The sequence below is a fragment of the Heterodontus francisci genome, chromosome 29, assembly GCF_036365525.1.
Source record: "Heterodontus francisci isolate sHetFra1 chromosome 29, sHetFra1.hap1, whole genome shotgun sequence".
Taxonomy (NCBI): domain Eukaryota; kingdom Metazoa; phylum Chordata; class Chondrichthyes; order Heterodontiformes; family Heterodontidae; genus Heterodontus; species Heterodontus francisci.
Window position 1 is genome coordinate 41766833 of NC_090399.1, and position 12803 is coordinate 41779635.

Here is a 12803-nt window from a genome sequence, read left to right on the forward strand (position 1 = left end):
TGTTGCTTTTCCTTCGAAGTTTGCCCCTTTCTGCATTCATTTTCTGTTGCTCTGCCTTCAGCCTGCTAACATGCTCTGTTGCTTTTCTCTAGATGACCATTTTTGAGGCATTGAGGTAGAGGTCCGGCACCTCATCGTGAAGATCCAACAGACAATGCTTCAACTCATTCTTCCTCTGCCTTTTCACCTCGCCTCATCCTCCATGTCTGAAAGCTTGAGGCTCAAGGTTGAGGAGCAGTTGGGGGAAGGAGTACTTGGTCTCATGGAGCTACCTGTCTATTCTGGCTTGTTGTGGTGCTGGTGGTTCTCAAAAGAGCAGAAGTGAAGGTACAGCATAGTTGTGCTGTCGCTGGGTTTCCAGACTGCACCCTTTGATACTGGTCAGAGTCTGTGAGTGGGTTCCGGTCCATGGAGATTTCCTCTTGGTTTCTTCTGCTGTAATGGGTACCTTGGTAACCTTGTGGATGGCTATGATGTTGAGATCCTTATACACTGGTAGTCCTGCCACTGCTGACCCGCTTATGACTACCAGATAAACCATTGTGGTTTCCATGTTGACTTGCCATAGCTGTATTACATTGTTAGTGTGTCACTGCAAGGGATGGGTGACCCATTGTATGCAAATAACTTGGCAGTTGTTGGTTGTATCATTGATTTTCAGTGACTCCAGTACATATCTTTTAGGGTTTGAACTGGGAGGATATTTGCACTAGCTCCGGTGTCAGTCTTGACCCAGAGTGTATGTTTGTCAGATTTCTTTAGGCACATGATGTTAATGGGGGCAGAAGCTTCCAGTGGGTTGATTTCATCAACATGATGTATCAGGTTTACAATGTGGAACGCTTGCTCATCTTCTGTCTGAGAACTGCTTCTCTCAGAGTCTGGTCTCAGGTCTGTTTTACTGTGGACTTTGTGGATCAGCTTGCATTTATGCAGGTCTTTGGTGCGTTCCTTGCTGCTGTTATCCTGTTTTCTGTTTGCTTGCCTTCTACCGTGACTTCTGGCTGCATATTTGGAGTCAGAATTCTTGCATAGGTGGGCTCAGTGTTCTTTTGCACTACGCCTAGCACAGGTCTCGGAATGCAGGACAACTTTACCGTGACAAATTTACCATGCAGCTTGCTTGCTCTATTCAACCGAGTTATCGCACTGATACTGTTGGCCGCACCTAGTAGCTTCGTATTTCCTGCCATCTTCCAGCAGTGCATCAATGCTGTGACCTTTCATTTTCCCTAAGAGGTCTTTCTGAAATGCTTCAATGAGTGTTGATACGATCATTAGCTCCGTTATTCGATCAGGCAGCTGAGTTTCTGAGAAGTTGCATTTGTTGCCCTTACTATGGCATCTACTGATGAACTGCTCCATTGAATCTTGTGGCTGTTGCCTGTAGGACATCAATTTCATGAGGTAAATTTGAGAATTCACTCATAATCGGAGTTGATCATCCAGCACTTCCCAAATATTTGTGGGATCTTTCTGGTCCTCATCAGATAAGCCAGAGGTATTGATTCTGTGTAATCCCTCATTTCTGACTGCTATTAATATTTTTACAGCTTGTCTTTCTGGTTCTACAAGTAACTTGTCTGTAAAGCATAATTACTTTCTTTGATGGAACAGTTTGAACTCAGATAGGATATGCAAGGCTTTGCAGTTCCGTCTGGGAGATTTGGTATTCATATTTCCAATGCTATTTTGCTTTAACTTGCTTTAAGACTTGGTTCTGTGACTCTGTACTGCTTTCCCTTTTTAAAAAAATATCTTGGCTGCTTTGATTGACGGGAGCAGGTGTTTAGCAGTGCTAGTCTGTTTATCTAACTTCCATCACTCCACTCTGTCGGTTTACACAGCTGTGCAATAGGCATTTAAAGTGCTCTTTTTGAGAGATTTTGTTTGTACAGCTGTTCAATAGGCAATTCTTTATAGGTAATTTGTTTTATGGCTTTTTTAAACTCTGGTTGAGTGAATGAAAACACTTCATGCTTGAGTGGTTTGATGATTTTTTTAAAAGCTTTTGCTGCATGGAAGAAGGCTCTGCGGTAATTGGGTTTTCCCGTGTTTTTAGAATCGGGCACCTCTCGTAATGTCACTGCCCTGATCAGCCCAGGAAATGAGTCAGGACCTTCCCTATTATTTATTTATTTTTACATGGGGCCTTTGAAAAGAATCATTTTTTCAAGCACTTCAAGGCTTTTAAAGAGTATACCTCAACTGTTGGCACAATGACTCACCCGATTTTCTTGTAGCCTCTTGTTCTGAGCTCTGTCTGCTCCAGCTTGTGATAAGTGTTTCTTCTTTCCCTGTTTGGGCCAGTTTTATTTTTTTAAATTTCTCTCTTTTAGCTGTAGGGAGGGTAGTTTTTAAAGCTGTTATCCCTGAGTTCTTCAATCATTGATTCTATCTTCTCACCCAGCTGCTACCATTTAATGAGGTCTTTTACATTGTCTTATGCAACATATATAAGATGCATGGAGGCCAGGTTGTAGAAGATCTAAAAACAGGTTTATTAAAAGCTAACAACTATATATAATGCAGAGCTAACTATTTAAAAGACCTGCCTCTAGCTGTTACAGCTACATATTAAGACTTGGCAGGCAGTCACATGACTGCGTCCTTGTACTTAGCTCATTAGCATATTAAGATCTTAAAGGGGCATCACTCTTAAAGGCAATCATACAGCAGTGGCAGTAACCATGAGGGACTCTTACCCAGATTATGGCCTAGAATTTGATGAATTTAATGAAAATTTATATCCTCCCTTCCCCGTTCATTCCATGCCAGGTCCTCCACCCTATTTAAAGAGTAACAAAGAGGAAGTTCTGAAAATCTCCTGTGAAGAGAAAGTTCAACTTGATTTCCCAAATACAGAAAACCCAGTTAGTGTACTAATTAGAACTCAAGTAGTTTCTAATGTCCCAGCCGCAGGACTGGGAGAAAATCCACAAAATCCACCACCAGGAAATGGGAATGAAGGGCAAGGACCAATTCTGCCCGGAGTTTTGTGGGCAGGTACATATGAATGATTCCAAACCTTGGACTATTCTGAACTACATGCATGAATTTAACAATTAGGACCAAGCAACCACAAACATTCCCCATCGATCAAAGGGAGAAAGGATATGTTAAACTAATGTCATGCTCAGTCCCCAACTGCCAAGAACGAGGTACCTTAATTTTATCATGAACATTGATTTTAAACTGTTACTGGAGTGAAGAAAGGACTTGTTAAACAAATCAGCCATGGCTGGAAAGACATTTGCACATTAACAGACAGTGTTTGGAAGGACAAAACAATGACTCCCTGATGCATTGAACCCATAATGGACTTTTGATCACCAGACATTGAAGGTGGGGGAGCTCGCATTCCAGGTTGACTGCTAAAATGGCAAAGACCAAGCTGAGGTGTTTGCAATCACCTTCAGCCAGAATTGCTGAGTGGATGATCCATCTCTGCCTCCTCCTGAGGTCTCCTGCATTCTACATACCAGTTTTCTGTCAATTCAATTCACTTCATGTAATATCTGAAAACAAATGAGCACATTGGACATAGCAAAGGCTATGGGTCACCACAATATCCCGGCTGTAGTACTGAAGACATGTGCTGCAGAACTAACTGTACATCTAGCTAAGCTGTTCCAGTACAGTTACAACACTGGCTTCTACTCCACAATGTGGAAAATTACCCAGGTATGTCCTATCCACAAAAACTAGTACAAAACCAATCTGGCCAATTACCATCCCATCAGCCAACTCTCAATCATCAGCAAAGTGACGGAAGATAATAAAAACAAGAAATGCTGGAATCACTCAGCAGGTCTGGCAGCATCTGTGGAAAGAGAAGCAGAGTTAACGTTTCGAGTCAGTGACCCTTCATCGGAAGTGACGGAAGGTGCTGTTGACAGTGCTATCAAGTGACACTTAGAAATAAACTGCTCACTGACCCTCAGTTTGGGTTCCACCAAGGTCACTTAGCTTCAGACCTTATTAGTGCCCTCATTACAGCCTTGGTCCAAACAGGGACTACAAAAAGAGCTGAATTCCAGAGGTGAGATGAGAGTGACTGCCCTTGACATTAAGGCAGCATTTGACCGAGTATGGCATCAAGGAGCCCGAGCAAAACTGAAGTCAATGGGAATCAGGGGGGAAACCCTCCGCTGGCTGGAGTCATACCTAGCGCAAAGGAAGATGGTTGTGGTTGTTGGATGTCAATCATCTGAGCTCCAGGACATCACCGCAGGAGTTCCTCAGGGTAGCGTCCTAGGCCCAACCATCTTCAGCTGCTTCATCAATGACCTTCCTTCAATCATAAGGTCAGAAGTGGGGATGTTCGCTGATGATTGCACAATGTTCAGCACCATTCGTGACTCCTCAGATACTGAAGCAGTCCGTGTAGAAATGCAGCAAGACTTGGACAATATACAGGCTTGGGCTGATGAGCAGCAAGTAACATTCACACCACACAAGTGCCAGGCAATGATCATCTCCAACAAAAGAGAACCAAGCCATCTCCCTTTGACATTCAAGAGCATGATCATCACTGAATCTCCCAGTATCAACATTCTGGGGGTTACCATTGACCAGAAACTGAACTGGAGCAGCTGCATAAATACTGTGACTACAAGAACAGGTCAGAGCTGGAAATTCTGTGGCACGTGACTCACCTCCTGGCTCCCCAAAGCTTGTCCATCATCTACAAGGCACAAGTCAGGGGTGTGGTGGTATACTCTCCACTTCCAGCCCCAACACCACTTAGGAAGCTCAACACCATCCAGGACAAAGCAGCTGACTTGATTGGTACCCCATCCATCACCTTCAACATTCACTCCCTCCACCAGTGACGCACAGTGCCATCTACAAGATGCACTGCAGCAACTCACTGCGAATCCTTCGACAGCACCTTCCAAACCCATGACCTCTACCACCTAGAAGGACAAGGGCAGCAAATGCATGAGATCACCACCACCCGCAAGTTATCCTCCAAGCTGCATGTCATCCTAACTTGGAACTATATTGCCGTTCCTTCCCTGTTGCTGGGTCAAAATCCTGGAACTGCCTCGCTAACAGTGGTGGGTGCACCCACACCAAATGGACTGCAGCGGTTCAAGAAGGCAGCTCACCACCACCTTCACAAGGGCAGTTAGGGATGAGCAACAAAGACTGGCATTGCCAGTAACGTCAACATTCCATGAATAAATAATTTTTCAAAAACTTCACTATATCCAGTAAACCTCACTATATCCTGGCTGTATTGCTGAAGACTTATGCTCCAGAACTAGGCGCGCCTCCAGCTAAGCTGTACAACTATAATACTGGCATCACATGGATGAAGTGCAAAATTGCCCAGGTAGATCCTGCCCACAAAAAAAAGGACAAAACCAATCATAGAAACATAGAAAATAGGAGCAGGGGTGGGCCATTCAGCCCTTCGAGCCTACACTGCCATTCATTATGATAATGGCTGATCATCCAACTCAGTAACGTGTTCCCGCTTTCACCCCATATCCTTTGATCCCTTTAAACACAAGAGCTATATCTAACTCCTTCTTGAAAACATACAATGTTTTGGCCTCAACTGCTTTCTGTGGTAGACAATTCCACAGGTTTACCACTCTCTGGGTGAAGAACTTTCTCCTCATTTCAGTCCTAAATGGTTGACCCAGTATCCTTAGACTATGACCCCTGGTTCTGAACTCCCCCACTATCGGGAACATCCTTCCTGCATCTACCCTGTCAAGTCCTGTTAGAATTTTATAGGTTTCTATGAGATCCCCCCTCACTCTTCTGAACTCCCGCAAATATAATCCTAACTGACTCAATCTCTCCTCATACGTCAGTCCCGCCATCCCAGGAATCAGTCCGGTAAACCTTTGCCAACTCCCTCTATGTGGAAATTGACAATCTAGTCAATTACTGCTCCATCAGCCCACATTCAATCATCAGCAAAGTGATGGAAGTTGTAGTTAACACTGCTGTCAAGCAGCACTTACTCACCAATACCTGCACACTAGGCTCAGTTTGGAATCCGAGCAGATTGCTCAACGCAAGACCTCATTACAGGCATGGACCAAATTTGGATAAAACACCTGAATTCCAGGGGTCAGCAGAACGTGACTGCTCTCGACATCAAAGAGTCCTAGTTAAATGTAAGTCAATGGGGAATCGGGGGAAAGCTCTCCACTGACTGGAGTCATACTGAGCACAAAGGAAGCTGGTTGGCCCTTTCCAACAATCATCTCAGCTCCAGGATGTCACTGCAGGGCTTCCTAAGGGCAGTGTCCTAGACCCAACCATCTTCAGTTTCTTCATCAATGACCTTCCCTCCATCACAAGTTGAAAAGTGGGGATGTTCACTGAGGATTGCACTGTGTTCAGTTCCATTCAAACTTCTCAGATAATAAAACAGTCCATGCCCACATGCAGCAAGACCTGGACAACATTTGGGCTTGAGCTGATAAGTGGAGAGTAACATTCGAACCAGACAAATGCCAGGCAATCATCATGCCAAGCAAGAGCGAGTCTAAACACCTCCCCTGGTCATTCAATGTCATTACCGTCACTGAATCCCCCACCATTAAAATTCCAAGGGTCATCATTGACAAGAAACTGAACTGGACTAGACACATAAATACTGTGGCGACAAGAACAGGTCAGAGACTGGGTATTCTTCCGGAAGTAAAATACCTCCTGATCCTCAAAACCTGTCCACCATCCACATGGCACAAGTCAGGATAGTGATGGAATAATCTCCACTTGCCTGGATGGCGACAGCAACACTCAAAAAGCTCAACACCAATGCAATCCACCTGATCAGCATTCCATCCACCACCACTGTGGCTTCAGTGTGTACAATCCACCAGACACACTGCAGCAACTCACCTATGCTTGTTTGGCAGCACCTTTCAAGCCCTTGTCCTCTATCACGCAAAAAGACAAGGGCTGCAGGTACATGGGAACAGCACCACCTCCAAGTTCCCCACCAACTCACCTGCCATTCTGAATTGGAAATATATCACCGTTCCTGCATCATCACAGTCAAAATCCTGGAACACATTCCCTACCAGCAGCATGGGGAGAATATCTTTCCCACACGGATTGCAGCAGTTCAAGACAGCAGCTCACCACCACCTTGTCCAGGGTAATTCGGGATGGGTAATAAATGCTGGCTTTTCCAGTGAAATCCAGATCCCAAGAATGAAGAAATAAAAAAAAACTTGTTTTTTTCTTAATATATTGTGCTTTTTTTTAAAATTATAAATTAATTTTGCTTTAACCTTTTCCTATTCTTTCTCCTGTTTTGCAATTTTTTTTAGTTTCCACCTCTCATTTTCTATCCCCGTTCTTCACTACTTTCTATCCATCTCGTTTTGTACTGAAAGTTTCTCCCATTCTCTCTCTTATTTTTCTCTTCATTGATGAATTATTATTTCTGCCTTTCCTTTTCCTCTTCTCAGTCCTGAAAAATGGGAGTGGAATAGTTAGGTGCTTGATGGCTGGCACAGACACGATGGGCCGAAGGGCTTGTTTCTGTGCTGTACAACTCTATGACTATTACTCCTCTTGATCTGCAGCCAATCTGGAGTAATTGTGAACAAACATTTCAAACATATATCTGGTATGAACACACCATGATCTGAGGATCCTTATTTTGTTCAGAATCCAGTTCTTCAAATCTTTACATTTTCTGAGTCTTTCCTTCACCATCTCTTGGGTCGAGTGACTGACTGTCTTTTACAGCAGAGCTACTGTTATCTCCCTCCGCAGGGAAATTCCAGCATTTCTCCATCTACCACAACACAGCAACAGGTGTGGGCAGGATGGATGTTGCTGAGTGTAACTGCACATGTCCTATCTCTTAGAGTGGTATGTGAATGAGTTAGATAAAGAGTAACTTTCCCTCTACACTGTCACAGCAAACACTCCCAGGGCGGTACATGAATGCAGGTATCAATCCCACTACCTCTCACAGGCAAAGAAAGTGCTCTACCATTTGAGCTAATTCCCTGGTCTCTGCTGACACCTCACCCTAACTTGTTTCACAGGAGCCCCTCAGCATCCACCTCCATGTTGCTCTGTGACCAGCAGTGAAATCCTGCTTCAGGTTGACCCACTGTCTGAACACATTAAATATTTTGCTCGGTCCAAGTGGCAGCAGGTGAGCACCGGCCGGATGGAAAGACACAATAACGATGGACGAAACCGAGAAGAGCCCGAGCTTAATTTGTTTTTCACATTAAATTTAAAATGGGACTTCTATATAATTTCCCAGAATACAATAACAAAACTCTGAAATTTAACAGGTTGGGTTGCATGCTTGTTGTTACTGATATCAGAAAGAAAACATAAATAACCAATATTTCTTCCAGGGTATTAAAAAAATGTTTTTCATTAACACCAGTATGTCTTCAACAAAAACATCATCATTGAGAAGAAGGAATGAAAAGAGCAACTTATTTCTTCTTCCTTCCTACATACTTTCAATTAACCTATCTGTTTTCTTTCTCTTTCTGTCTGGGTATCTTCTTCCATTTCCATTAGCTTGACTCTGCTCTCCTAACATCTCAGATTATGTCAACCCTGAACTTTGACTTTGACGACCAACTCCACTTAATGGTTAGGACTGTGAAACTGATTTATTAATCTTAATCAAAGACCCTGACTCACTTTGCTGTACCAGTGGATTCTGTAATACTGACAAACTTTGAGCTTCTTTGTCATTTGCACTTTTTGGGGCACTGTAGTTAATGTTTCTCCCATTCTCTCTCTCATTTTTCTCTTCATTGATTTATTCTTTCTGCCTTTCCTTTCTTCTTTTCATCTTCATTCTACTGATCTTTGGACTGGTTTCTTTCCTTCTCCCCCTCATACCTTTTTCGTTGATTATTTCTTATCTTTTCCAGCATCATTTCCCTTTTTTTTATTTTTCTATTTAATAAACATCATTCTCAATTTGAAACTTAATTCCTCATCTCATCTTGTACTTACCACATTTCATCTCCTCAAATCCAATCCTTCCTCTTCGTATAATTTCTTCAGTTGTTTTTCTTAATTATAATTTAATTTTACTTTTGCTTATTTCCCATTTTACTCCTTTTTGTTGCTCTCATTTTCTATCGACGTTTACTCTGAACAGATTTACCTGTTTCGACTTTTCTTTTCTCAATTCTTTTCCATATTTCACATTTCAATCTTGTTTTAATCTTCTCCCTCATTTCTCTTTTCCCTCATTCATTCTACTTCCCTTTTAACTCTTCATTTTCTCATTTTTTTAATTAACCTTTGTCTCTTCTTATTTCTGACACTTTTCTTTGTACTTTTTGTCTCCATCACAGTATTCTTGTTTCTTTATTTCTCACTTCCTCACATCTCACTTCACTATTTCCATTTATTAGTTCCTGCTTTTAAACTTTTCCTCATCTCATTTCCCTCATTTTTCTACAAACTTTTTGTCTCCTTCATATCTCTCATTTTTACCTCAAACAGATACACAACTGGCACTATCAGTGTTTACACACTCCTTAATCTGACACAATTGGGATCTCTCTGAAAGATTCACCGTGATTGGGACATTACCAGACTCGGCCAACTCCTTAGTGAAGAGGACACAGTGTCCAACCAAAGATTGTCAACAAATTCCCCCTCATGCAGTGGGACTAATATCACTACCTCTCAGGTGGACATTTCCTCCAGAACCAAAGATACTCTTGTAAATTTCTCCATGAACCAATCTCCCAAAATTACCCACAGTCATTCTATTCCTAGGCCCCAGAGATTGGTTCATGAAGATGGTTCATGGTTCATCACTTTCAATCAAATTCTGCTTCTCCTGAGTCTGGGCCGTGCACCTGGAATCACAATTAGAAAAAAAATAGTTTTCAGGATTCCCTGCAGTCTAAGAAAAGGAATCAAAGGAAGACCAGTAAGGTCAAGCTGGTTTTTTGATACAGGAGCTGGTAAAGGGATGTTCTGCTGATGAATGAAACAGACCCAAGGGCAGTGTTAGTGCCATTAGAGGGAATCCTCCTCCCACTCATGAAGTGCCAGAGACTGGAATCTCCATCAGTCAGATGATGCTTTCCATGGAAATGGAGATGTCATCTCAGTACTTCAGAGGGACTGGGCCTCGTGTCCCCAATCTGACCCAGCATTAACAGGAATGGTGACTAAGGGAGTCAGAAGTTACCACTTGTATCTCCAAAGAGTTATGGGTGATGTAAAAGAGGAGAAAATGATCTGTATAAATTTCCCCTCTGATCCAGTGTTGGCCAGTGTCTGTACATTGGTCAGCTCTGTACCATCAGCTTCTGGAGAGGAAACATCACAATAAACTGAACTGAAATAAATTGAATGTTGGAAACTAAGAGTGAGATTCACTGTCAGCCCATCGAATGGGGCCAAACCCACTCCAGAAGCAGCAGTGGGAAAGGAAATGTAAGTGGGAAATGTTGATCCTCCTGCTAAGTCCATGGCCCAGCATATTAGTGCTTCAGTGTCGTGGTTATTCCAGATTAGCACCTTCCTTCTTTTCCTCCTTCCTTCCTGCTGGCTCAAATTTCATCCAATTCCAATCTTCCCAATGATCAATACTTCAATGTTATTTATCTGTGACCGGTTTGGTTTCTAATCCCTTTGTAACAGGCCTCATATGTGTTAACCTGGTATTGACTGTTACTCCTCTTGATCTGCAGCCAATCTGGAATAATTGCAAACAAACATTTCAAACACATGTATCTGGTATGAACACACCATGATCTGAGGATCTTTACTTTGTTCAGAATCCAGTTCCTCAAAGCTTTACATTTTCTGAGTCTTTCCTTCACCATCTCTTGGGTCGAGTGACTGACTGTCTTTTACAGCAGAGCTGCCGTTATCTCCCTCCGCAGGGGAATTCCAGCATTTCTCCATCTGCCACAACACAGCAACAGGTGTGGGCAGGATGGATGTTGCTGAGTGTGACTGCACATTTCCTACCTCTTTGACGTCACTTTCTTGTCCCTTGGACAGTCCTGGAAATGCAATGTCAGGAAATGCAGGGCATCTGAAGGACAGTCTTGGTCTTCAATGATGAGCTGAAGGACTGAAGAGATCAAAGTGGGAAATTTCTCAGACTGGATGTCACACACATACAATATTCCAACTGTAACCAGTAGAAAAGGATAAAGTAGAATGGGAGCGGACAAGGGCTCATCTCTCGAGGTTTCTAATGTACCTGTAGAGTGAGTGCTGCACCATCCCAGGGGCAGCTCCTGTGAATGGAATGTTTCGTGGTCTTGTGCCGATCTCTGTGAGTGTGCAGAATGTGTCTCAATTCAGGTCAGTGCTGGATACAACAACAACAACTTATATCTGTACAGCACCTTCGACTTTATAAAATGTCCCAACGTGCTTCACAGGAGCATTTTAAAACAAAGCATGATACCGAGCCACAAAAGGAGATATTAGGTCAGATGACCAAAAGCCTGGTCAAAGAAGTCGATTTTAAGGAGTGTCGTAAAGGAGGAAAGCGAGGTGGAGAGGTAGAGAGCTGTTAGAATCAGGGGACCTTAAACAGCAGGAGAGAGGGTTTTGGAGGGAAAAAGAACAACAGACGGCCACAGATGAACATGCAGAGTGAGGAGGTCCCTCGGGAGCTGACTGTCCAGGAATCATCTTACACTGGTATGTGAACGAGTTAGAGAGAGTAAATCTCCCTCTACACTGTCACAGCAAACACTCCCAGGGCGGGTACAGCCCCAGTTAGATACAGTGTAAAACTCTCTCTAAATTGGTTCACAAAGCACAGCCGACTCAGTAACAGCCTGTGTTAAACACAATGGACAAACTCTCTGATACTAACCAACAAGACACACCAGCTCAGGTACAGCATGGTAAACAGACAGATTAAAAATCCCTCTACATGTCAGTGTCAAGTCCTCCCAGGTGACGTATAGATTCATTTTACACACGGGTTAAGATACAGTCAACTTGTTGCATCAAAGTCCGAGCCTCATGGTTAGACTGTCACCTCGGCAAAATCCTGAACTGATGGGAATCTCAGTAAAGTTCCTCACCTTTACAATCATTGAAGCTGCTGTTTCATCCCATCCTCAATACTGAGGGACTTGGAGCCACCAGATCTGCTCTGTGAACCCAAAGACCTTTCTCCAGTCCCAGTTAGTGTGGTGATGACTCAACTTCTCTCTCCAGCTTCCTGAGATACTGTTCACTCCAAGAATCTTTCAATATTAAAGTGATGAATATTAATTCTAGAATCTGTATCTTCAATACATTGAGACTATGTGCATGACTATGATTACATTTAATTGACATTTGTTTGAATTACTTCCTTTAATGTGAAATTGTTCTTTTCTTTCCATTTCCCTATTGATATGGTCGAAAGTCACTCACAGTGTCAGCTGCCGACTCCAGCCTCTCCCGCAGTAACTCCACTGATTTGGAACCAAGGCCGGAAACCCGCCTCCAACTGACATCACAAAGGAGCCAGGAGCCAATCACAAAGCAGCCCGAGTCTCTCCACTCATGGGGCTACAGGGTCACATGACCAAGCTCTGCTCCAGTCACAGAGTCACCACAGCACAGAGGAGAAACTATTTCTATTGGCAAAAGCTGTGGTAACCAGAGGACACAGATTGAAGGTGATTGGTAAAAGAAAGCGGTAATATAAGGAAATATTTTTTACAGTGAGTTGTTATGATTGGGAATGCACTGCCCAAAAAGAGCAGTGGAAACAGGTTCGGTAGCAACATTCAAAAGAGAATTGGATAAATTATCGACGGGAAAAAATACAGAGCGACAGAGAAAGAGCAGTG

At 43.0% G+C, this 12803-nt stretch overlaps 1 protein-coding gene across 1 annotated transcript in view; it reads right to left on the bottom strand.

Annotated features, from left to right (window-relative positions):
* Positions 1-12428, bottom strand: part of LOC137345797 (probable G-protein coupled receptor 139) — a 32614-nt gene extending 20186 nt beyond the window's left edge. The window contains exons 1-3 of the mRNA XM_068009050.1: positions 12382-12428; positions 12045-12209; positions 10966-11071 (exon numbers count right to left, since the gene is read on the bottom strand). The gene's annotated coding sequence lies outside the window, so the exon portion shown is untranslated. The remainder of the gene's footprint in view (positions 1-10965; positions 11072-12044; positions 12210-12381) is intronic.
* Positions 12429-12803: the final 375 nt, after the last annotated feature.